Below are 25,113 nucleotides of genomic sequence, written 5' to 3' on the forward strand. Positions count from 1 at the left end.
AATGGCATAAGGATGAAGGAAGTCTGGACATAAAGAAGCAAAACCAAAGTTGATTTATCTTAGCCTTCAAAATGGTCATTTGAATAAATAAATCTATAGTGTACACTAAACAGGAAGACAATTGTAATTAGACTGCTATACTTAATTATATTGCATGCCACACAAGTAGTACGGGTGGTTAAAGTCAGAAATACAAAACAACTGCTAAGCGCTCTTTGTCCTTCATTTCCGTTGAACATTACATTTCTGCTGTCAGAAACTGTGGTGTCACCGCCAGACACCACACTTGCTAGGTGGTAGCTTTAAATCGGCCGCGGTCCATTAGTACATGTCGGACCCGCGTGTCGCCACTGTCAGTAATTGCAGACCGAGCGCCACCACACGGCAGGTCTAGAGAGACGTACTAGCACTCGTCCCCAGTTGTACGGACGACTTTGCTAGCGACTACACTGACTAAGCCTTTCTCTCATTTGCCGAGAGACAGATAGAATAGCCTTCAGCTAAGTCCATGGCTACGACCTAGCAAGGCGCCATTGACCATTTCTATAGAGAGTCTCACTTGTATCATCAAGAATGCTGTGTACAAATGATGGAGTAAAGTTAAGTATTCATGGAGCTACGTACTTTTCTTTATAGCGTTCATTACGTATCCTGTTTCAGACATAAGCAAGCCTGCGTGAGTTGACGCGTGCCCTTTCGGCTTCCTCGCCTTGTGTCTAGACTGTCTTGTCTAGACACAACAGAAACCTCCACTCCCTTTCTTATAATATCAACATTTTTCCAGGTTTCCAATTCGCTGAACGTATATTTCACTTCTATGACTCGGGGATTCGTCGTTGAGCAGCGTACCATCATTACTTTTGCAAATCAGCAACTTTTTTTGTAGTAACCAAGGCATCGGCAGCAAATTGAATAATATGAAATTTTCAATGAGTTTTTATTTAAGTCAATGGCTTCAAATTTGTTAACATAGGTAGCATATCTTACAAGGCCATGCAGGTCTTCATGCACAAATGCCTTGCACAGCCTCTTCCTTTCTGAATCAGCACGAAGTGTCCCTATCGCACGCCAAGTAACTGTGGTCGGATACTAAGAACTTTTGTTCAGTGATATCAAAGTCTCCATGTGACACAAGATAAACAAAATGGTCATCATCCTGTTTTTATTTAAATCAGCTGTTGTTACTTAGCAAACTTCTTGGTAAACATGTGAGCAACATTGCAAAGCTTTCATCTTGTGATGAATGTATGAACTAAACTAACCACTGTGGCACTTAGCCATGCCTTGGGTGCAAGGGCAATGATACTTAAATGGGCTCTAATGTAAAAACTAATTTATTTTAAAAAATAGCATATAGCAGACTTTTGGATTACTCTTCAATTAGAAGAGTATCGAGCTGCCAACCATTCAAGCGCAACATAGTTTAGGCTGAGCTCCAAAGAGGGCGTACATGTAAGGACTACGCAACGCTTCCGCCATACGTCACAAAAACAGTTCTCAAGTGGACATCAAAACGCCAAACGTGAATATAAGCAAGCACACCGCTCCATTCAGCCCGAAAGAGCTTGTGTATATTGCTTTTATAATAAAATCTTTGACATGGAAATGCGTGTCAGTGACATGAATTTCATTGTGCATTTTTGTGGAGACTATTTTCTACAAGACACCACAGTCGTTATATTTTCAGGACCATTCCCCATAGCATAAATTATAGGAAGTGCTTAATAGTTCACCTACATACACTGCTGTGAAACAATTTCATTGCACTAGAAATTAATAAAAATCACTAAGAGTCTTCGGCGCACGTTTTGCAATTTCAGGAACATTGAAATTTCAGGAACAATAACAAAAATGATTTTAGATATATACATATACACTCCGCAAGCCAAGAGACTACTTGCTACAGTTGCTAGCAATTCTTTTATTACTTCCGTGCGCAAATGACGCGACGGAAAATTTACAGCCTCTGCACGAAATGTGTTCTCCCTTAATTTGTCCTTACGCAAGATGAGCAATGGAGGTAATAGCATCGCTCTCTGGTCTGTAGTAAATGCAGTTTCTCTGAACTTCCTCAGCAGCGTTTTGCGAAAAATCTTTGTTTTTCCTCCGAGGACTCTCAGTTCAAGCTCATGCTGCATTTTCGTAATACCTTTGTACTGATCGAATCAATCGGTTAGAAATTTAGTAACTAGGACGCCACCTAACTACTTCAGTGTCTTCCTGTGATCCGATTTTAGCAGAGTGAAACTTGGAGGTGAATAGTCGGTTTCCAGGTAGCGATATATTCCATCCAGCCTTAATCTCATAGAAATAGCATTACGCATACCCTTATCTCTCCTAGAGATATGTATTATCAGTTTTCCAAGGAATCTTGCAGCGACATTCGATTCCGAGAGCACTGAGGCGACTAGAGCGCAAAGCCGTTCCTTCATTGTGACGCATGCGCTGTAGTTCCCACTCGTTTGCATCAGCGCGCGAGGAGGCGGCATCGCGTGTAAGCTAAGAGCCACAGACTCTGAATTAGCCCTGCAGTGGCGACTGTTTCATTCAAAGATTTACCTGAGATTTCTAAATTTCCCTCAAAGAGTTTCTATTTTATATGAGAGCAGGGTTTACTTAACTAACTTTATGACTGCAACTTCATTTTTTTAGTTGCCCTGTCATTTATTAGTGATTACCAGTGAACGGTAGATTATTTAAGGAATCGAACTCGTCTGATTACAAACAAGTTAATTTGTGAATTACTTGACGTTAAGCATTTAACGAAGGAAAGTTCAGAAAAGATTTGAAATTATGTTTAAAGTTACTTGGAGTCGCTAAGTGCTCTCATTCTCAAATACTGACTGAATATAGACTAGGTGATTTGGGCCGCGGGGAGTTCTGCTGCCTCAACACACACATACGGTTTCTAACTTTCATACTAAACCTTAAGGACTGAACCCGTAATGTAAGATTATACCTCTTAATAAGTTGATTACAATAGAATTGTAATTTTTAAATTCGGTCAGTAATTGTTTCATATACTGAAAATCAAAATTTTGTTGCCTCTGGAAACCGTTAAACAGACAACCTACGTCTGGGGCAGAGTGACTGTTTTAGTAGCTCAGCAATGTTGATTTCTGTGGCTGTCTATTTTTATTGTGATACGCAACTTTCCTTCCCACGTAAGAAGTTTTCACGGTGTCAAATGATCTGCACTGCCTTAGCCTTCTCTCGATCACAGGGAAAATTTTATTTACTATAATTCTGTCTCCTTCAGAAGATGTCTATGTCCAAGACTGGTGTTTGTGGATCTGAAGCAGCAAAAAAATTCTGAAGCTAGTTCCTTCAGTGTGTTCAGTTTTAGTGCTAAGCTGTCTTGTGATGTGACGTTTCATATCTCTTTAAGATCCTTACGAAACCTGAAGAATGACAAACGTGTTTTCTTCATTTTTTTATTGCTGGGATTTATTGACCGTTTTCAAAAATCGTGTTACAATCAATGTAAACGATACTACTTGCATTCTTAGGAAATCGTATTCAACATTGTAGCTTACTAGCCGCTGTTGTCCTGTATAGCAAAAATGAGCAGGTGTATGATGGCTGTACGTTGGACTGTGCTGAACATCTTGTAGAAATGATCCTGTCTGAATAAAATTTTACGTTGTAAGCTGTATTTCATCATAATCACAGTGCTGCACATCTATTCATAAAATGTTTGCGCAGCTGTTTCAGTTATTCGTAGTCTCCTCTCGCTATATGCAACCTTCAGTCGTACATGAAAATCATCATCATCTGCTGCACGTAGTCGTTTCAGTAATTTATTTTACCAAAGGCGGCTTCTCAATAAATCTACAAAAAAATTTTGTTTCTCAGTAAGTATTAAATAACAGCCGTCTCATTTGTTTAGAATTATTGTACCTGATCGTAATATTTATGTTAATCCGCAATAAATACTGCTTTCCTTCCATTGAAATATTTTACGATAAAGATACCGAGATCAGACAGGCTGTTCGCACAATGAATATTTCTTTATGAATACGTTATCGCTTACATCATTCCACTTAAGAATTCTGCACTGTTAATACTCAATTTACGCTCATTCACGGGTGTTAATTTTACTAGCGCCTCGAACCCAATGGTTTAACAATTTCTAAATTTAAATAGAAAAATAATTAAAAACCAAACATTTTTACGGCGTTTATAATAACGTTAAGTAGTAGTCGACAGTCTCCCCGCTTGGAGGGCTAATGGCGCTCCAACCCTCACGCAGCAGCAATTTTCACAGTGATGGCCACGATTGTATACACTGTGTGATCAGAAGTATCCGGACACCCCTATGTAATGCGGAATCGAGAACTTAATGTCACGAGATCCTGACTCACCTGTGTCTGAGGAGGCGGAGAGTATTGTGTCGTCAGTAGAGAAGCAGTAGAGCTCAGTGACTTCGAACGTGGACAAGTCATCTGAGTAAAAAATGAGGTAGGAACATTTCAATCCTTCCAAAGATGCCCATGTCGACAGTTGGTGGTGTGATATTGACCAGGAAACGCGACAGAACAGCCATATGTAAACAAACACCAGGCAGACTCCATGTACAGACGAATAGGGACCGTCGAGCATTGCTGTGCATGGTTGTAAAACAACAAAATCGCATGAAGTCAGCGGAAGGAACCACTCTTGAGTTCCAATGTGCCACCGACAGTCGGGCACACAATGACTGCGTGTAGGGAGTTAGAAGTATGGGGTGCAATATTCGAGCAGCTCCTCATGATCCGCACATTTCTGCAGTCAAACGAGTGAATTGGAGTGATGAATTACGCTCTAGCCTGTAGGAATCCGATGGAAGGGTTTAGGTTTGGCGAATGCTTGGAAAACTTAACCAATCGTCATGTGCAGCGCCAACAGTGAAATAAGGAGGAGGAGTAGGAGGTGTTACGGGTTGGGAGAATTTTTCGTAGTTACAATGTGGTCCCCTTATTTCGCTTAAGAAAACGGTAAAAGCGAATTAATTTTAACATGGCCCACCGGGTATGTTGAAGCCTGCGTCTCTCACGGCAAAATATATTTTACAGGAAATTTGGTCAGGAGAAACTGCATGGGACGAACGCATACCTCCTGATCTTGGCAAATATGGGTATCAACTTTGCCATCATTTTCACATATAAACACGTCACGATGGATTGATATTTCTAAACACACTGAATCTGAAATCCATGTACTTCCGACGCATCTGAAAAGGCCTATGGAGCAGTCCTTTATGTACGGTGCATCACTACAAACATGACATCAGTCCATTTACTTCGCAGTAAGAGCAGACTAGCTCCCATCAAGAGGATAACTCTTCCACGGCTGGAACATGTTCCAACACTTCAAGGATCAAAACTGTTTTATTATTTCTATAAGGCGACGAGTTACAAACAAGCCGTTCAAGACAGTGGACTGACTCAGTTGTAGCCTTACGAGGGATACGATATGACCCTAATCGATGGAAGATCTTTGATTCAAACTGTGTTGCAGAAATATAAAGGCTAACGAGTCCATCGCAGTCGAGACACTGCCCTGGTTAGGAAAATCCAGCTGATCTGACCTTCACAGGTACCACAGCAGACAAATTTCAGCACGCTACTATATTGTTCCACAGACCTGTTTGGTTAACAAAGAATCGAACACAGTGGCCGCAATTTATACGAACAAAAGATTATTTCTTGCCAGAAAAGAAGAATTTAAGAGACCAACTCTTGATGGTAAAAATAACTCCCAATAGTAACAGCTACGCAATATAGTAACTATTACCAGCTGTTGAAGAGTACTTCGCGCTGAACAGCAGATAATGTAAGAACATAGGGCATTCAGAGAACTGACAGCATCAGACTTTAACGAAGCACGCACTTACTGGATTCAGGGTGTTCAACAACAACATTCTGCCCTCGAACTAAATGCCCTGTACAACAATATGTCTCTGCCATAAATTCTCGTTTCAACTCGTTCTTGAATAATGGCGTTATTCGTCTCGGTGGATTTCTGCAGTTCACGGAATTACCCAAGGTCAACGCCATCCAATTCTTCGCTATGGACAGCATCATTTCACCAGCTTACTGATCCAGCAGACTCATACGTCTGTATCACCTTGGGGTAAACATAGTGTTATCTGAACTGAGAACAGGATTCTGGATTCTTAGAGCTCGACAGGCAGTTAACGTATTATTAGTCACTGCCTGCCTTGGAAGATGGTGAAAGCTCACTTTGTCAACAAACCGAGGCTCCTTTGCCAGCTGAACGAGTCTCACCATTGAAATCTGTTGACTTCACAGGCATTGATTTTGCTGGCCCATTATATGTCAAACGGGAACAGTTAACAAAGAAGGCATATATTGCTCTATTCATGTTCGTAACAACACGAGCTCTGCATCCGGAAATACGTTAAGATATGTCAGCTGACAGATTTCTATATCCCTACATATGTTTGTGGGCAGGCGAGGAGTGCCTAGCACGATTTAAACTGACAAAGTTACTACATTCTCTTCCAATCACACAGAGCTTCAGGAGCTGTGGCAGGATCTGATGGTAAATGTTGTGGGTTGGCAGGAGAGCCAACACCGGGTTACTAGAGGAAGCCGAAAGGCACGCGTTTTAGCTCACGCAGGCTGGCGTGAGGTCTGGAACAGGACAAGGAAATTAAACTTTAGAAAAAACGGACGTAGCTGGTGAAATACTTAACTTTAATCCATTAATGGTGAACGTCGCTCTTGACGGTACATGTTTTACAGTATCAATAGTAACTGGTAATGGCACCTTGCTAGGTCGTAGCAAATGACGTAGCTGAAGGGTAGGCTAACTATCGTCTCGGCAAATGAGAGCGTATTTTGTCAGTGAACTTTGCTCGCAACTGGGCGAGTGCTAGGAAGTCTCTCTAGACCTGCCGTGTGGCGGCGCTCGGTCTGCAATCACGCGGGTCCGACGTATACTAACGGACCGCGGCCGATTTAAAGGCTACCATCTAGCAAGTGTGGTGTCTGGCGGTGACACCACAGGAAACAAGACGAACAAATACATCGCCCGGCAAGATATTATATGGAAACTCATCGCCCCACACGCGCCTCGTTAGGGAGAATTCTGGAAACGGATGGTGGGATCTGTCAAAACGCTGCCTGAGAAAGGTTTTAGGACCGTAGCAGTAGGACGAAGAAGGTCTCGACACAAAGCTGGTCAGTATAGAAGCATCACTAAGTTCTAAACCAATGACGCAAGGGGGAGAGGAATCTGAAGTATGACATCTGCATATTTCCTTGTATGTGAGTGACTCACAATACTACCCACAGGTCCAGAACCACCAGTTAGAAAGGATTTGTCCAAGGAGTTTCAACAACAGCAGAAAATGGAAGAAAGAGTATCTGACCCTGCTCAGAAACTTACATAAAACTCATCAACCAAGGACAGGTTGAGGAAGACTCCAGCTAGGTAATGTTCTTTTACAGGAGGATGTTCTTCCACTACACATATGGAGGGAGGAATCGGCGGATAGAAGAGATTCGTAAGGGAAGAGGCGAGAAGATACGAACTGTAGCCTTAAGAACTTCTGAAGGGTCCATGATCTCACGTCCCGTACAACTGGTCATTTCTCTAGAAGTTGATTGGGGCGGAGAATATGCTGCAGGTTAATATTTGTAAATATACAATCTCTGACAATACTGATTATTCATGACAATGTCTGTTGTATATTCTATGATGTACGTTCCATTGTGTGAAATAAATAAATTCTGCATTGGAATCACGGATTTGTATGTCCGTAATTCCCTCTTCTGCCGTAGCGGCATATCAACGTGCCTAATTTAGGCGAAGGCAAGGGCGGTGAGAACTTCAGCGGTTGTCCCGTTAGGCGACCGCAGTATTTTGCCAGTCGCGAACAACGATGACATAACGCGGGGCGCACAGAATCGCCTGCCGCATCAGCCAGTAGTGCGGATTTAGTGTAATAATCCGCGCCAGTTTATAAACTCTCGGCTCAGCGAGGCGGAAGACAGTTCATCAGCGGAGTTCATCACGAGTTCTCGGCAAGCAGCAGTTCGTCAGCTGCAGCTACGACTAGCTTTCAGCAGTTCTCGGTCAGAGGGGGTCAGCTACGTAGTCCCGAGCTCGCGCAGCAGGAGTCACAAGAGAACCAGCCGTCTGGAACCTCCCGCTCACACTAAACAGCTCCGAGGTTAGGAAATGCCGCCGCAATAGCAGCGACGTGATAACTGACTGTCTTTGGACAGCGTTTACTTCTGGTGTCTCTGGACGGGCCTTTACTTCTGGAAGTGACTGTTCATTATGGAACATAGCTCTCAGTTGGACCGATTCACGTGTGTTTAATCTGAAGTGGATGCACGATTGTGTGAAGTGTTGAAATGAACAACTGTTCACGTACTTCTCCTGATTTGTGTATAGCGATGTCGCAGGACATACAGAACAGTATGTTTGTATCAGCATGACAATGCACCCTGTCATAGAGCAGTACCTGTGAGAGAATAGTTTGTGGGTAAGAGCAGTCGCGAAATGGACTGGCCTGTCCTGTGTCGAGTCCCGAGCTCAGCCCAATGGAACACCTTTGTGATGAATCAGAATGTCAACTTCGCTCCAGACCGAGCGTCCATCAGCACTAACTTCTCTGGTTTCGGCTCTTGATAAAGAAAGGGCTTCACAGACATTAACACTTTGCCGTCCGCACGTCTCGTAGAAATTTATTCGCTTGGCGCCGGCAGCGCTAATTCGAATCACTTGGCTTGTCGCCGGCCGCTTCTCACCTTTCCGTTGATGACAAGTTTCAAACACATTGACTTTTGAGCGCTTTACTTTTCCGGAAATCCTCTATTTTGCCGTGTCGTTCCACAAACTTTAATTTTCTTTTCAAGTAACTTTTCTGTAAGTTCTACACTGTTGTAATAGTTATCCATGCAGAGATGATGCCACTTTCCATCAGAAGGTGTCAGTAGTTCCATCACTGTTTTTGCTAAAGGCTGTCCAGCGCCGAAATATATCTTGAATGAGGAAATGCATCCCGTACTCGAATCACACAGCATCCGAATGAGTATGCCATATTTCGTAATTTTCGACGGATTGTAAACTTTAAAATTTAACCGTCCACGCCATGGTGCCATTCTTTCATCAAATGAGATGTTTTAACTTAGATTAAACGTTTCTTTAAACTTTTTGGAAAAATAATCAATTACGAATTGCACTTTGACAAGCCGGTCGGCATTATCCGGTTTATTGTTGCTGTCGGAAAAAATTAAAAATGATAATATTTGTCTGAATCGGTTGCGGGACATCGTTTAGCGTAATATCGGTGCGTCTGTCAGGAGAAAGAAAACTGGCGTTCTACGGATCGGAGCGTGGAATGTCAGATCCCTTAATCGGGCAGGTAGGTTAGAAAATTTGAAAAGGGAAATGGATAGGTTGAAGTTAGATATAGTGGGAATTAGTGGAGTTCGGTGGCAGGAGGAGCAAGACTTTTGGTCAAGTGGATACAGGGTTATAAATACAAAATCAAATAGGGGTAATGCAGGAGTAGGTTTAATAATGAATAAAAAAAATAGGAGTGCGGGTAAGCTACTACAAACAGCATAATGAACGCATTATTGTGGCCAAGACAGACACGAAGCCCATGCCTACAACAGTAGTACAAGTTCATATGCCAACTAGCTCTGTAGGTGATGAAGAAATTGATGAAGAAATAAAAACTTTGAGGTTCGCCGATGACATTGTAATTTTGTCAGAGAGAGCGAAGGATTTGGAAGAGCAGTTGAACGGAATGGACAGTGTCTTGAAGGGAGGGTATAAGATGTACATCAACAAAAGCAAAACGAGGATAATGGAATGTAGTCTAATTAAATCGGGTGATGCTGAGGAAATTAGATTAGGAAATGAGACACTTAAAGTAGTGAATGAGTTTTGCTACTTGGGGAGCAAAATAACTGATGATGGTCGAAGTAGGGAGGATATAAAATGTAGACTGGCAATGGCAAGCAAAGCGTTTCTGAAGAAGAGAAATTTGTTAACATCGAGTATAGATTTAAGTGTCAGGAAGTCGTTTCTGAAGGTATTTGTATGGAGTGTAGCCACGTATGGAAGTGAAACATGGACGATAAATAGTTTGAACAAGAAGAGAATAGAAGCTTTCGAAATGTGGTACTACAGAAGAATTCTGAAGGTTATATGGGTAGATCACATAACTAATGAGGAGGTATTGAATAGAATTGGGGAGAAGAGGAGTTTGTGGCACAACTTGACAAGAAGAAGGAACCGGTTGGTAGGACATGTTCTGAGGCATCAGGGGATCACAAATTTAGCATTGGAGGGCAGCGTGGAGGGTGAAAATCGTAGAGAGGACCAAGAGATGAATACACTAAGCAGATTCAGAAGGATTTAGGCTGCAGTAGGTACTGGGAGATGAAGAAGCTTGCACAGGATAGAGTAGCATGGAGAGCTGCATCAAACCAGTCTCAGGACTGAAGACCACAACAACAACAACAACAACAACAACAACATCGGACTCGTTGACTAATAATCACCGATTCTTGCCTTTTTTACAATTCCCATAAGGATAGCAAGCCCAAACTATTTTCCAAGTTAGGGTCCCGTAAGTCGACAAATTTGGCTTTTTTTTTTTTTAATTCAGTTTCCTTCTATTGCAACTCTGACTGTAGTACTTGTTGGTTTCGTTCCTAATATATTCAAATAGATCGTTCCCAACATATAATTCTACAATGTCCTCGACGTTCTATGTATCTTTGGGAAATATGTTTGGAATCGGGATCCTTCAGATTTATTTTTGGTCCTCGGTAAATCAAAGTCTGACCACTGTGCACTGTCTTCTTTGTCTGATTCAGCCGAATCAGTTGGCAACCGTAGCGTTCGCCGAATTCTCCTTGGACGTATTTCACTCTCTTCCTACGATTCTGCTTCACTTTCATTTTATTGATATCCAATGTCTTCTTCCCAATTGGCCAACTCGTCCGGAACATCAGAAAAGACGTCCGCGCATTCATCGTAAATAATCCTATTGTCTATTCCGTCCGCCATGATGAAAGGGCACGGGTACTTATAAAAACAAAAAACTTGTTGACGTGTGTAACCTATTGTTACCTAAACAAAACACCAACAGAATGCAAAAGATACTAAAGTGCTGTCGCCGGCCACTGCGCGATACTATGCAGACGACACCACTGTGGTGTCGCCGGACAGCATAGTGCTAAGACACCTCAATGAAAGTGTGCCGAGCAGAGTTTCAGTCATCATAAAAGCCAAAGGGTTGACAGACCCTATCTCAATGTCCACTAACAGGTGACCGTATAGTTCCGATCAGCTAGTGTATTTTTTGTTGTTAAGCTTGCAGTGCTGTAAACAGAAGAATAGAGAGAGTGGTACGGTGTACGTCTTTACCTGAGCAGCCGCGACCGTGGACAGCAGCAGCAGGACGCTCGCCAGCAGTGTGCTCATCGGAGGCCGCGCCTCTAGCCTGCAACACAACGACACAACACGTCACACCACAGTACTGCATTGCTCACGGCTGCAAAGCGTGCCACTGCACCCACGAATAACACTAAAAACTGCACTTGCTATGACGGACACTGAAAACAGCGAATGGTAAGAAAATCTCACTGTTGCCACTTAAGATTGATAATGGTAACTTATAAGTTTCGTACGAGGGGCGTTTGAAAAGTCCGTGCGAAGTCCGAGAGATGGCACCAACGGCGCGTATCGAGGTCATGTTAGTTAGTAGCATCTTTGGAAAGAACGCACACAAAGTTTCAGCCATATTGGTCTATTTCTGTGTGTTTGGCATTCGTGTGAATCAAGGAAGTCGAGTGAGTGTCAAAAATTGGACGAAAAAGAATTTCGTGTGGTGATTAAACATTACTTTATGAAAGGCAAACCGCCTTGAAGCTTGATAAACATTACCGGGACTCTGCACCTCCGATTACAACAGTTTATAAGTGGTTTCAAAATTTTCGGAGAGGCCATATGGGCACAAGTGATGCTGAACGTTCTGGACGCCCTGTGGAGGATACAACTCCAGAAATCATTGATAAAATCCATGATATGGTGATGGATGACAGAAGAGTTAAGGTGCGTGAGATTGCTAATGCTGTGGGCATCTCGAATGAACAGGTAGATAATATTTTTCATAAACATTTGGACAAGAGAAAGCTATCCGCAAGATGGGTTCCGCGATTGCTCACGCTTGACCAAAAACGAATTGTGTGAAGTGTTGCAAGGATGGTTTGCAGCTGTTCAGGAAGAGTCCACAGGACTTCAAGCGTCGTTCCGTTATTGTGGATGAAACATGGATACATTACTCTACTCCTGAGACCAAACAACAATCTAAACAATGGGTTACCAAGGAAGAATCTGCCCCAAAAAAAGCGAAAATCATTCCTTCTGCCGGAAATGTTGTGGCGACTGTGTTTTGGAATTCGCAAGGGATAGTCCTCATCGACTATCTGGAAAAGGGTACAACTATTACATGTGCATATTATTCATCGTTATTGGACCGTCTTAAAACCGAGGTGCAAGAAAAACGCCGGCGATTGGACCGCAAAAAAGTCCTTTTCCATCATGACAATGCACCAGCACACACCTCAGCAGTTGGGGTCGCAAAATTAATGGAAATAGGATTACAACACGTTTCACATCCCCCCTATTCTCCAGACTTGGCTCCCTCGAACTTCTTCATGGAAGAAGTTGTTGTATAATTCGCTTGATGCTACAATGGACTCAAAAAATGGAAAAAATAAACATTAAGATAAAAAGCTTACGGCCGTATATTCAAAATAGGGGGAGGGGGGGGGCGTTCAATACATAATGCAACACTTTTTTTTTTCAGAAAGCATGGTGGTTTTATTCAAGATTCCAATAGACCATATAATTCCCCGCTCTTGGCTACAAAACTCCATTTCTCAACATAATCTCGGAACAATGCGACTGTGTTACATCACCTTGCTGCTGTATTTCGTCATGGCACCTATCTAACGGTCGGGAGCCGACGTCTTGCTGCATCAATGGCTTCCCCACTATCCATGAACTGCTTCACGCGCCGTGCATCCTTCATTGGGCCAAACACATGGAAGTCGAAAGGTGCGAGACGTGGGCTGTAGGATGGATGAGGAAGCACAGTCCAATGAAGCTTTGTTAGTTCCTCTCGGGTGCGCAAAATTGTGTGAGGCCTTGCGTTGTAATGAGGACTTGCGTTGTCATGGTCGATGGTTGGTTGATTTGGGGAAGAGGGACCAAACAGAGAGGTCGTCAGTCTCTTCGGATTACGAAAGGTTCAAATGGTTCTGAGCACTATGCAACTTAACTTCTGAGGTCATCAGTCGCCTAGAACTTAGAACTAATTAAACCTAACCAACCTAAGGACATCACACCCATCCATGCCCGAGGCAGGATTCGAACCTGCAACCGTAGCGGTCACGCGGTTCCAGACTGAAGCGCCTAGAACTGCACGGCGATTACGAAAGGATTGGTAAGAAAGTCGGCCGTGCTCTTTGAAGGGTACCATCCCGGCATTTGCCTGTTGGGGAAATCACGGAAAACCTAAATCAGGATGGTCGGACGCGGATTTGAACCGCTGTCTTCCTGAATGCGAGAGCATTGTACTAACCACTACGCCACCGCGCTCGGTGCGTTGTCATGGAGATTTTCCTTTAAATTTTTGTGGCGACAAACACGCTCCGTCGTTTCTCCAATTTCCTGAAAGTAGCACAATACACTTCAGAGTTGATTGTTGCACCGTGAGAGAGGACATCAAACAGAATAACCCCGTCAGAGTCCCAGAAGTCCATTGTCCTTACTTTACCGACTGAGGGCGGGACTTTGAACTTTTTCTTCAGACGAGAGTGGTGTGGCGCCACCCCATGTACTGCCGTTTTGTTTCCAATTCTAAGTGGTGAACCCATGTTTCATCGCCTGTAACGCGATCATCTGACGACGACTCGCTATGATGTCTCAACTACTAATAATACCATGCTTGTGGCCTTAGACTGAAATACGTAATAAAAAATTATGATCTGCTTTCACCGAACTCTCCGATCACATTGGATAACTAAGAAGAGCAAATCTGTCGTCACTAGATGTATTAGACTACCTATTTCAAATGGCTCTAGTACAAACGCACATCTTTCTGTAAAACTATTACGAAACGACATCGAGATGCAAATCATTTTTCCGTGAGTGAATGCTGCAGTTCCTTTCGACTGAGTGCCTAATATTGACCACCTTTAATCACAAACCCTTGAAGAGCGAATATGTACTGGTAAAAGAAAAATAAATAGTCTGAAATGCTTGAACAATGGTGTCGCGAAAGGAAGAATCGACGGTTATGACCGCCCTTTTCTGGATCTAGACCGGTCGTTGTGTATGCACGAAGGTGTCCCGACGAAAGTTTGACGCCACTGGAAGCACTAAAAAAATAAATAACTTCAAATAATAATAATAATAATAATAATAATAATAATAATAATAATAACAAACCTGACATCATACTCGCCAATAAAAAGAAGAAATTAACATAACTAATCGAAATATCCATACCCAATACAACAAATATACAGAAGAAAACAGGAGAAAAAATTGAAAAATACATCCAACTGGCTCAGGAAGTCAAGGACATGTGGCATCAGGATAAAGTTCACATTGTACCAATTATACTATCAACTACAAGAGTCATACCACACAATATCCACCAGTACATCAACGCAATACAGCTACATCCAAACATATATACAACTACAGAAATCTGTAATTATTGATACATGTTCAATTACCCGAAAGTTCCTAAATGCAATGTAATATATACCGTACAGTTAAAAGGAAGTCACACTTGATCAAGGTCCGCGCCACTTTCCATTTTTAACCAGACATAACATCAGAGAAAGGAAAGAAATAATAATAATAATTACAATTATAATTATAAAGCTTATCATCCATCTACAGTCCTAAAAATTTATGATTTTCGATTTCATGGTAATAAGATTTTCCTTTACGTAAGTCCCGTGTCAGAATCTTAATGCACTTGATAAATCACTTATATTCCATTCCATGTCTCACGTAATGAAAGACATATTATCTGCCAAAAAAAGATCAAGTTTAATGGTAAATCATTGCGATATATTAACAAAAGCGGTGGATCCAGTACCGATGCCTTTGGCACACCATCCCTGCACCCTCCCCTTTTTACAGAACTAGTCAAATTACATTGCAATCTAGTCTGTCTGTTGACACTGGAGCCTGAAAATAAAGCCCGAAAATCTGAACTTACTACAGTTAACATCGCCTAAAATGAGAACTGGACCCTTAACACGTACACTGATCAGCGAGTACGTTATGACCATCTACCTAATAGGTGGTATGTTCATCTTTGGCAAGGATAACAGCGGCGTTGCGTGGTGGCATGGAAACAATGGTGCCTTGGTAGGTCGCTGGAGGAAGTTGGCACCACATCTGCACACACAGGTCACCCAATTCCCGTAAATTTCGGGGAGGGGGGCGATGAGCTTGATGCCACTGTCTATCACATCCCAGATGTATTCAATAGGGTTCAGATCTGGTGAGTTGGGGCACCAGCACAGCAGCTGGAAATTGCCACTGTTGCTCGAACTGCTCCATCACAATCGTGAGCTTGTGATATGGCGCATTATCTTGTTGAAAAATTCAACTACCGTCGGAAAACATGATCGTCACGATGAGTGTACGTCGTCTGCAACCCAGTGTACGGTACTCCTTGACCGTCAAGGTGCCTTGAACGAACTGCACTGGACCCATGCATGCTCTCGTGAATGTTCCCCAGAGCATAATGGAGCGTCTGCCAGCTTTTCTCTGTCCCATAGTACAATTGTCAAGCAGCTGTTCCCCTGGAAGACGACAGATTCGCGGCCTCCCGTCAGCAGGATGAAGAAGTTATGCCATGCAACACTCTGCCACTGCGCCAACGTCCAGTGCCGATAGTCACGTGCTCATTTCAGTCGTAGTTGTCGATGTCGAGGGGTTAACATTGGCACACGCTTGGGGCGTCGGCTGCGGAGGCTCATCGTTAGGTATATTCGATGCACAGTGCGTTCAGACATACTTGTACTCTGCCACGCATTAAAGTCTGATGTTCGTTCCGCCACAGTTCGCCGCCTGTCCTGTTTTACAAAAAAATGGCTCTGAGCACTATGGGACTTAACAGCTGTGGTCATCAGTCCCCAAAACTCAGAACTACTTAAACCTAACTAACCTAAGGACATCACACACATCCATGCCCGAGGCAGGATTCGAACCTGCGACCGTAGCAGTCGCACGGTTCCGGACTGCGCGTCTAGAACCGCGAGACCACCGCGGCCGGCTCCTGTTTTACAAGTCTAGCCAGCTTACGACGTCCGACATCTGTAATAAGGGGTGGTCACCCAACCCCACGACATCTGGATGTCGTTTCACCTTGGTTTGGCCACGTCTTAAAGACACTCACCACTGCGAACACCCGTGCAGTTTCCGAATTGTTCGTGCCGAGCTCCGGGCCGTCACAGTCGGCCCTCGGTCAAACTCAGACAGATGGTGCGCCTTCCCCAAGCAACACAGGGACAGCCCGCTCACTGATACCACCTGCAGCATGCGTGTGTCTGACTAGCAGTCATTCCTCGCCATTTGACGCTGCTGTCGCCTGGACGGGTTTATATCGATACTAGGTCGGTGGTTGTTATGTTCTGGCTGATCAGTGTAGAATGAAATGGGCATTTAATGTGTGTCTCCATACAATGCTACTTCTAAATCCATAGTTGATTGGTTTTTACCTCTTTCAGACGGGCGAACAACATGATACCAACACACACACACACACACACACACACACACACACACACACACACACACACACACACCTAACACATGGAAGTTAACGAAAAAAGGAAAATATACAGCGACATAAGAACACTGACAGGTAGAAATTAAGAAGTTTCACGAAGTTAAATGTGGACAACTACGTCTGGAAGACGTGCACTGCTGCGTACAGGTCGTACACGACAAATTACTGCCGAAGAGAAAAGTACGTGCGAAATATGAGTACATGTAGCTCATTCTTATTTAACTGAGAATGGCGAGGGAAATGCAGTAACACAGAAAAACTGCATTTCATTTGCTGCATCCCGGAAACAAAACAGTCAAGAGGTAGTAATTTTCTGGCCACTGAAGACTTTACTGAATAAAATGAAACATTTATAATGACTTAAGAGCATTTCAATAGCTGCACAGACAGTTCATGAATTCGTAACTGAACAATTCAGTTAAACCCCGTTTCCTACTCTATTGCGTAGAAATGTTACCGTTCTGAACATTACTGATGCTGACGTTTACAGCGTTCCCTCTACCGACAGTACCAACAATCCTTAGTAGCCGCGTTCCTTTCGTAACAGCTCGCGCTTTGTCTCGCCATTGTGGCTGCTGTTCGCCTGCCATCACACTCAACAAGGCGTGACGGAATGTGACGCTGAACCACTGCATGAGTATTGTGAATAGCATAGGTGTCGACAATGGGTTGCATTGATGGAACAGAAATGTTTATTTTTGGTTGCAGTAAGTGCGGCAAACGCAGCATACGATCTCGAGAATTCTGCGAACTCTAACCTGACGGGTTTGAAAAATTATTTGGCAGTGTTCTACTTTGTCTGACGTGTTTGTCAAACAGACTTATTTGACATGTCAGGGAAAGTTTGACTGATGGCCGATCTGACAAACAGGACTGACCGTTTACGCATGCGTTTGTCAAACAAAGCCAACTGCTTGCCGGGCTGTTATCTAGAAGTTTGGGTTACGTGGCAACTGGAGCACATTTCAAAGATAGCATCATGCGTTGCACCTCCCACATTGCTCACTAGCATCAAAATACGTGTGGAGCTGACTGCAAAAACATCGCGCAGAGGTGAGTACAACGCGCACAGACGACTGTGACGGCAAAAGACGTATCAAGTAATACGACAGCAACAGGAAGAATACGAAGTTTAACGTTTCGTCAATGATGCACACATACATTACGGTGTGGAAGCCAGGATTAAGAAAACATGGGCCAGGAAAGCTAACGCTCACCCTCAAAGGAACAATCACAATATTTGCCTTAAATGGTTTAGGGTAACCATGGAAAATCCAAAGCTGGATGGCTGGACGGGGACTTGAACTGTCGTCCTCCCAAATACGAATCCACTGTCTTACCACAGCTCGCTCTGAACTATGTACACATTATGCAACTCTAGCTTTATTACAAATTACTTATATTAGCAGCTATAGTCATCAACTGTTTACTCTCATTTGAACCTCTGTTAGCAGTCTGAAGCACGATTACTTTTTTCTTCTACTATCAATTAGAGGTGTCGAAGGCTTGTTCTGAAAGCAGTTCTAAACCGACCTGCAGGAACAGGCATTGACTTATGTAATTTATCACAATACATTAGGGATAAGACATCACACGGCAACAGTGGTAGATTTCTCTTAAGGGCACAGAGGCGCGGAAGGTTGTGGAACGAATCCGCTGTCGGTACAAGCTTCCTTATTGATCAGTTTCGGCATTCCATAGCAACTAACTCCTCTTCAGTAATAGAAAGAGATTCCCGACGTTATCAAAACTTTGCTTAAATGAAAATGATAGAACTACGTCACAGTCTCTCACCATTTGTAACTCGATACTAATAGACAGGTCACGATGGTCTTTCGAGATTACAAACAGAATAGGAAAGAATCTGAGTAACTTTATCATTTTCATCGATGAAACGTTCTGAAAAATGGCATGAATATGCTGTACAATAATTTTAATTTATCTGTGACTTTTGACAAGTTGTGTAAAATATGAAGTGTTCATATGGAGAGGTTTATTGTGATGCTCAGCTAATCGTGTTTTATGTAAATGTTACAACTTTGTTTTCATGTGTTTATATATCAATATAGGTGTACACACCTTCTGTAATGTTTTTAATTTGTAATATAGACAGTCGTAAGATGATGTAAAGCAGGCCCAAATCGGTTGCTGAATAATAAATAAAAAATTACAGCTGTTTGTTGTACACACAATGACAGACGTAAAACAGGAGGTTTTCTTCCGTGTTTGTCATCGATAAAGTGAAACTGTGTTTTCACTTAAGCATAAGGTGAGACATAACAGCGTTAAAGTGAGAGATGCCACAGAAGCGCTGATCAGTGAAACTGAGCGTTCAACAGCTGATTCAGTTTTGGGTATACCCTCAAGAATGACAGTACAGTTACAGGAAGTGCAACGTAGGGCAGTGACGTAATACTGTCATGAGAAAGACTCTTTGCACGTTCCGACTCGCGTAGTTGTTCTGGGTAGCGTTAGGGACAACGATCTCTGTCTGAAGCAGCGAAGTGGAATCTCCGACCGTTACCCACGAGTGCGTGGCTACACAGCTGTGGCAGCCGAAATGGAGAGCATTATATTCTGGATAGCGCAGCGCCAAGTGTTTCCTCAGCGGTAATGCTGCTGAGTTAGGCAGTTGGCTCGCAATGATATCCGCTTCGAAGGAAGTTTGCAGGAGAGTTAATAAGGGGAGCATGTTTACTGTATCCATCCATCATACCTGTGAACAGAGAATTTTGACTGTGTTGAACCACGAACTTCATCTACGTGAACAGTCTACAAACCCCTGTGAAGTGCATGGCAGAGAGTACATCCCATTCTACCAATTATTACGGTTTCTTCCCGTTCCATTCACATATGAAGCGAGGGGAGAGTGATTATGTAAATGCCTCCACATGTGGTGCAGTTAATATAATCTTATCCTCACGATCCCTATTCTGAGCGATACATAGGGGGCTGTACTCTATTTCTAGAGTCACCATTTAAAGACGATTCTCGAAACTCTGCCAATAGACTTAATTTACGTCTGTCTTAAAGAGTCTTCCAATTCAGTTCCTTCAGTATCTCTGAGACACTCTCCCATGGATCAAAGAAGTCTGTGACCATTCGTGGTGCCCTTCTCTGTATACGTTAAATATTCACTGTTAGTCCCATTTTTTACGAGTTCCAGACACTTGAGCAACATTCTACGAGTAGAATCGGTCGCACGATTGATTTGTAAGCAATCTCTCTTGTAGACTGATTGCATTTTAACAGTATTCTATCAATAAACCTAAGTCTACTCCCTGCTCTACCCACGACTGAACCTATATGCTCGTTTAACTCACATTACTGCAAAGTGTTACACTCAAGTATTTTCTAAGAGTTGAACAAGTACAATTGCGACACGATGCTGTACTCACAGGATACTGCGTTCTTTCGTTTTTTGAAGTGCACAATTTTACATTATTTTCTTAACATTTAAAGCAAGTTATCAATCTTTGCACTTTATTCGGGTGGTTGGCGGTTCAAATCCCTGTTCGCCCATTGAGATATGTTTTCTGTGCTTTGTCTAACTCGTTTAGTGCTGATGCCATGATGAATCCTTTGAAAAGGACACAGATAGCCTTCTTCCATATCCTCCTCGTGCTCCGTATCTAATGACCTCGTTGTCGATGGAACCTAAAACGCAATCTTCATTCCTTGTTTCTCATATGCAGCTGTCAATTGAGATATGAAATAGTTTACGCTATCCATCACTCAGCCTTAGAGTGGCACAGAAAGGAGTGAGGTATTCAGCCCACAAGAAACTCAGCGATGTTAAGAATAGAAGATAAAATTAACTTTAGACACAAACATGAAATCATATATGCTAGATAACTAATCTAATTTTATGGAAGAACTTCAGAATGTGTATTATATAATATGTCTTTGTTCAGAGATAGAGAGAGAGAGAGAGAGAGAGAGAGAGAGAGAGAGAGAGAGAGAACAACGCACCGTTAGAGAAAGGATACGTATGTTGATTACCGAATATCGATAGCAGACGTAATCTTAAAAAATGTCCAAGTGCAGGACTAAGAAAAGCACTGGGTGAAACATTTATTCGACTTCAAGCTCAATATTGGGCCCATGTACCAAAATATATGGATCTGACGTCTTAAAAATAACTGACAAGTATGTGCAAAGTGTGCATGACACGAAATTAGAAACGAAACGATTTGGAAATTCACAGAGTGTTAAATGGTGTAATATGAAATTATAAGTTTTGTTGATATCGTCTACGTTTATGCGTCGTGTTATTACATTCCTTCAGAAGAAGTCACCCCTTAAGACGCCCACGAATATTATACTGTGCATTAAAGTATTATTTATGTTTAAAAATTTATAATTATATTTTGAAGTAATATTTGAAATATTCAAGTTCGTGCTAACGTCTACAAGAGCAGTATCAACTGAAACAAACAAACATGTAGCTACGTAACAGATATACCGAGCGGGGTGGCGCAGTGGTTAGACACTGGACTCGCATTCGGGAGGACGCCGGTTCAATCCCGCGTCCGGCCATCCTGATTTAGGTTTTCCGTGATTTCCCTAAATCACTCCAGGCAAATGCCGGGATGGTTCCTCTGAAAGGGCACGGCCGACTTCCTTCGCAATCCTTCCCTAATCCGATGAGACCGATGACCACGCTGTCTGGTCTCCTTCCCCAAACCAACCAACCAACCAACCAACCAACGTAACAGATATCCACATGTCGGCTTGTACTCCGAATGTCTCGCGCATCACAATGGCCCGTTTCGCAAGCGACGTCTCCAGTCGCTAGGTCACGGATTTTATCGAACTAAATGGTACGGCAAGGAGGAAATAATCGCGAACAACCGATTCGCTTCGTCTTGTCGACAGATAAGTAGGCGGTTTTGCACGAAATATGGCATGCTAGCTGACACCAGCCGCTAGATGTTCTATATTACACGCCAGTTTAGAGGTCTCACAACTGCAGAGAAACTTAAGAGTGTCAAGGTTAGTATTTAATCTGCCGGTGAAGTCAAAGCACTAACGGTGTTGGGAGTCATGATCTTAGTATTTTGGGAGCAGAACGTAGCTCTGATGTGTGTTTCGTGGGGGTCACTACTGTGGTTATTATGGAAAGCCATTAAAATAATATGCCTGGAGGTGCGTTCACTCGTATCTGTCACCTTCAATATTCTGCTCTTTCTCAAATGTTATCTTTGTCCTATTCTTTTGCAAACACGATTTCACTTTTGGAGAGCTAGCTCGTCCAAGATGACTAAACGCTGAGACATGCCGAGACTCCCCACTGAACTTGCAAACTTCTACAGCGAAGCTCTCCAAAGATGACTATAGTTGTTACAGACAACATTAAGTTGGAGCTTAACATCACGTCGAAATCAAGGTCAACGGATCTGGGGCGCAAGTTCAGTTGGAGGACTGGAGGAAAGGAAATGGGCGTTGGTCTCATCGACGGAGCATCTGCCATTTGCCGGAAATAATCTTAGGATACGGCTGAAATCAAGAATCATTATGGGCAGGCGCGCAAGTGAATTCTGGTTCTCGCGAATACGGAGGAACAAAAGTTTAGGTGCAATAGTGTGGCGTTTATGCTATGTTTTAATGCACAGTATAGGAAGATTTTGTTACAGCATGCTAGCGTGTAGGTAGTATCACAAAGCAGACTCTTCGAACGACGCGCCAGATGGTCACTAAGCGCTAGAACGACCGGGCAAGAGCCGTACTGTACTGGAGCAGACACCTGCCACGCTGGGCGCCAAGATTTGTGGTAAGCTTCTATGGGACCAAACTGCTGTGGTCATCGGTCCCTAGACTTACACACTACATAGCCTAACTTAAACTAACTTCGCTCAAGAACAACATACACACCCATGCCCAAGGGACGACTCGACCTTCCGACGGTTGGCGCCGCGCGAACCGTTGCAAGGCGCCTGAGACCGCCCGGCTATCCGGCGTGGGCGCAAACAGGCGAATCTTTTATTATTTATGTTTACTGTTTAAATCTTAATATACAGCTCGAACTGTGCTGATGACGTTACTTGCACTGAGAACTCCCTAATAATAATTTCAATATCAGTTCATCAGAAAAAGATAATTCTAAATTTTAGTTACCGTCAGTGCTTGCTTATTGATGCAAAGAATGGACCAATGACCAGCCCGACCTGAGAGGGCAGACGCTAAACTGCTAAGATGCGTCACTGACAGTTTTCGGTCAGTTTCAGAGGAGGAAATCAATGAGTCTGTGAAAAAATCTGATGTCATGACGGAACAGTTTGTTGATAAATGACGTATTTGTGCGAGGTTGTGTTAATCCAAGGCAGTCTACGATCGGTGTTTGAGGAGGCAACACGCGAATTACTTGGTGAAGTTCAACTCGCTTAAAGTAAGAGTTAATTGTTAAAGTTGCCTCAGAAAATATCTCATGTTCATACTAAGATCGTCGAAGCATTTTTGTGACTTTTGCGATGCTCGGGAAATAATTATTAACGAGCGGTAGTCTTGTTATGAATATTAATGATAGGCTGGCTCTAGAAATCGTTTGACTAATTTTGCGATTAATGAAATAAAACAAAATTAGTCGGTATCCTAACCTTTTTCGATTCTTATTACGCGCAGCATTTAAACCTCCCTACTTGTCACATAATTAAGTACCGTTTATGGCACAAGCGTTATAGCTAGCGACAGACGAGAAGAAACCAAGCAGGACAATGGCTACGGGACATCTTCAGAAGACGTGAGGTAAGCAAATTGCATCAAGATGTGTTGGGGAAAGCGATGACAGACACATCTGTACGGTGGAAAGTTTCACTGTGTGGCTTTTGGAGGTCCAATACGCACTTACTGTGATACTACATTTTACCACCGATCCTCATATTCGGCACAAAAGCTCTCATTGGCAAGGGTGGAGGAAGGGAATTGTCAGCGCCTCCTTGACAAAACCATATATGCTGCAGAAATCGTGCCACCGTGTCCGTGATAAAGCACACGCCAGAGGGAATCGCTAGCAGCGAAGGTAAACGTCGTCACCGACGGAGCAGCGGTGGTCAACTTCCTGATCTGCCGTGTGCTGAGGGAGCACCACGGTTTGCTGAGAGTGCGCCGTTGTGAATCGACTGAAACGAAACTCCGCAGGCGCGCGACGAGAGGATTATTCGATGGCGCCTTTCTGGCCACACAAGCGGCTCTAGCGGTCGCGAACACTGACGGTCATGCTCCTGAACAGCCCAACTGAACTAATCGTAAATTTTAGTGTTACGAAATTTATTGAAAACCGAGTGTATCAGTTTTAGGAAGAACTGTCGTTCATTTAAAAATCGTGCTTTTTAGATTTCACTGAATTCAAGAGCCGAGTTAACAATCTCACTTTTTAGGTAGAAACCCAGACTCCGACTTAACTTCACTGGACTAATGTACGACTCTGTCAGTTAATGCTCGGCTCGTAGATGACTCAGGGCCGTTACGTACACTGTCTGCTTTACGCCCTGATATGGTAGTGACTAATCAATCCACTACACAGGTCATCCTGCGGTCCAGTGGTTGGGGGCAGGCACGTAATGCGAGAAAAGATCAGGGAAGTCATAGTAATAATGTGGAACTATACTATATTTATATTTCACGTAAGCTAGTTTATTCAGCAAGATTCAGCTCCCTACTGAGTGATGGTAGTTATTGAAATAAAATATGAGTTCATCTAGTAAGGATGTTCCATTTTCATCTTCGCTAGCAGCACACGAGTGATGTTAATCTCCGCTTAAAACACTCAGATTGCTAAGTGCGTTTGTACACTAGTTCTCTGAACCCTACGCTCAAACGCCTACACTAAAGTACTCGTATAACGAAACACAGTCCTATGCTCCGACAGCCGAAATCACACATGTCTATTCAGAATCTATATCACTTTACTATACTCTCGATTGCGAAACATCCAAGTCTCCGATGGTCCACTCTCACATCAGAAAAACCAAACTCAGACCCCCCCCCCCCCCCCCCCCCGCTCTCTCTCTCCGATGGCCATAATAGAAATACTCTTACTTCCATTTTCCCACGCTCCCAAGAGGACATCTCCCACCACGATGTCTACCGACGCCACCAACCTGTAGCCAATGGGATCTCACCCATCACGTAACGCACTTCACATTGTTTCAACACGTCGTGTATAGTTGGAATGGAATGAAAGTGAACTGGAAATGTAAATGTAAACGGAATTATGCACCATTCCTATACTAATAAATCTACCATTAATATTT

General features: G+C 43.0%; 1 long non-coding RNA gene across 1 annotated transcript in view; it reads right to left on the reverse strand.

Annotated features, from left to right (window-relative positions):
• Positions 1-25,113, reverse strand: part of LOC126175570 (uncharacterized) — a 270,723-nt gene that overhangs the window by 26,468 nt on the left and 219,142 nt on the right. Inside the window, exon 2 of the long non-coding RNA XR_007535594.1 lies at positions 11,404-11,479. This is a non-coding gene — a long non-coding RNA (uncharacterized LOC126175570). The remainder of the gene's footprint in view (positions 1-11,403; positions 11,480-25,113) is intronic.

This window comes from Schistocerca cancellata, chromosome 3 (assembly GCF_023864275.1).
Source record: "Schistocerca cancellata isolate TAMUIC-IGC-003103 chromosome 3, iqSchCanc2.1, whole genome shotgun sequence".
Taxonomy (NCBI): domain Eukaryota; kingdom Metazoa; phylum Arthropoda; class Insecta; order Orthoptera; family Acrididae; genus Schistocerca; species Schistocerca cancellata.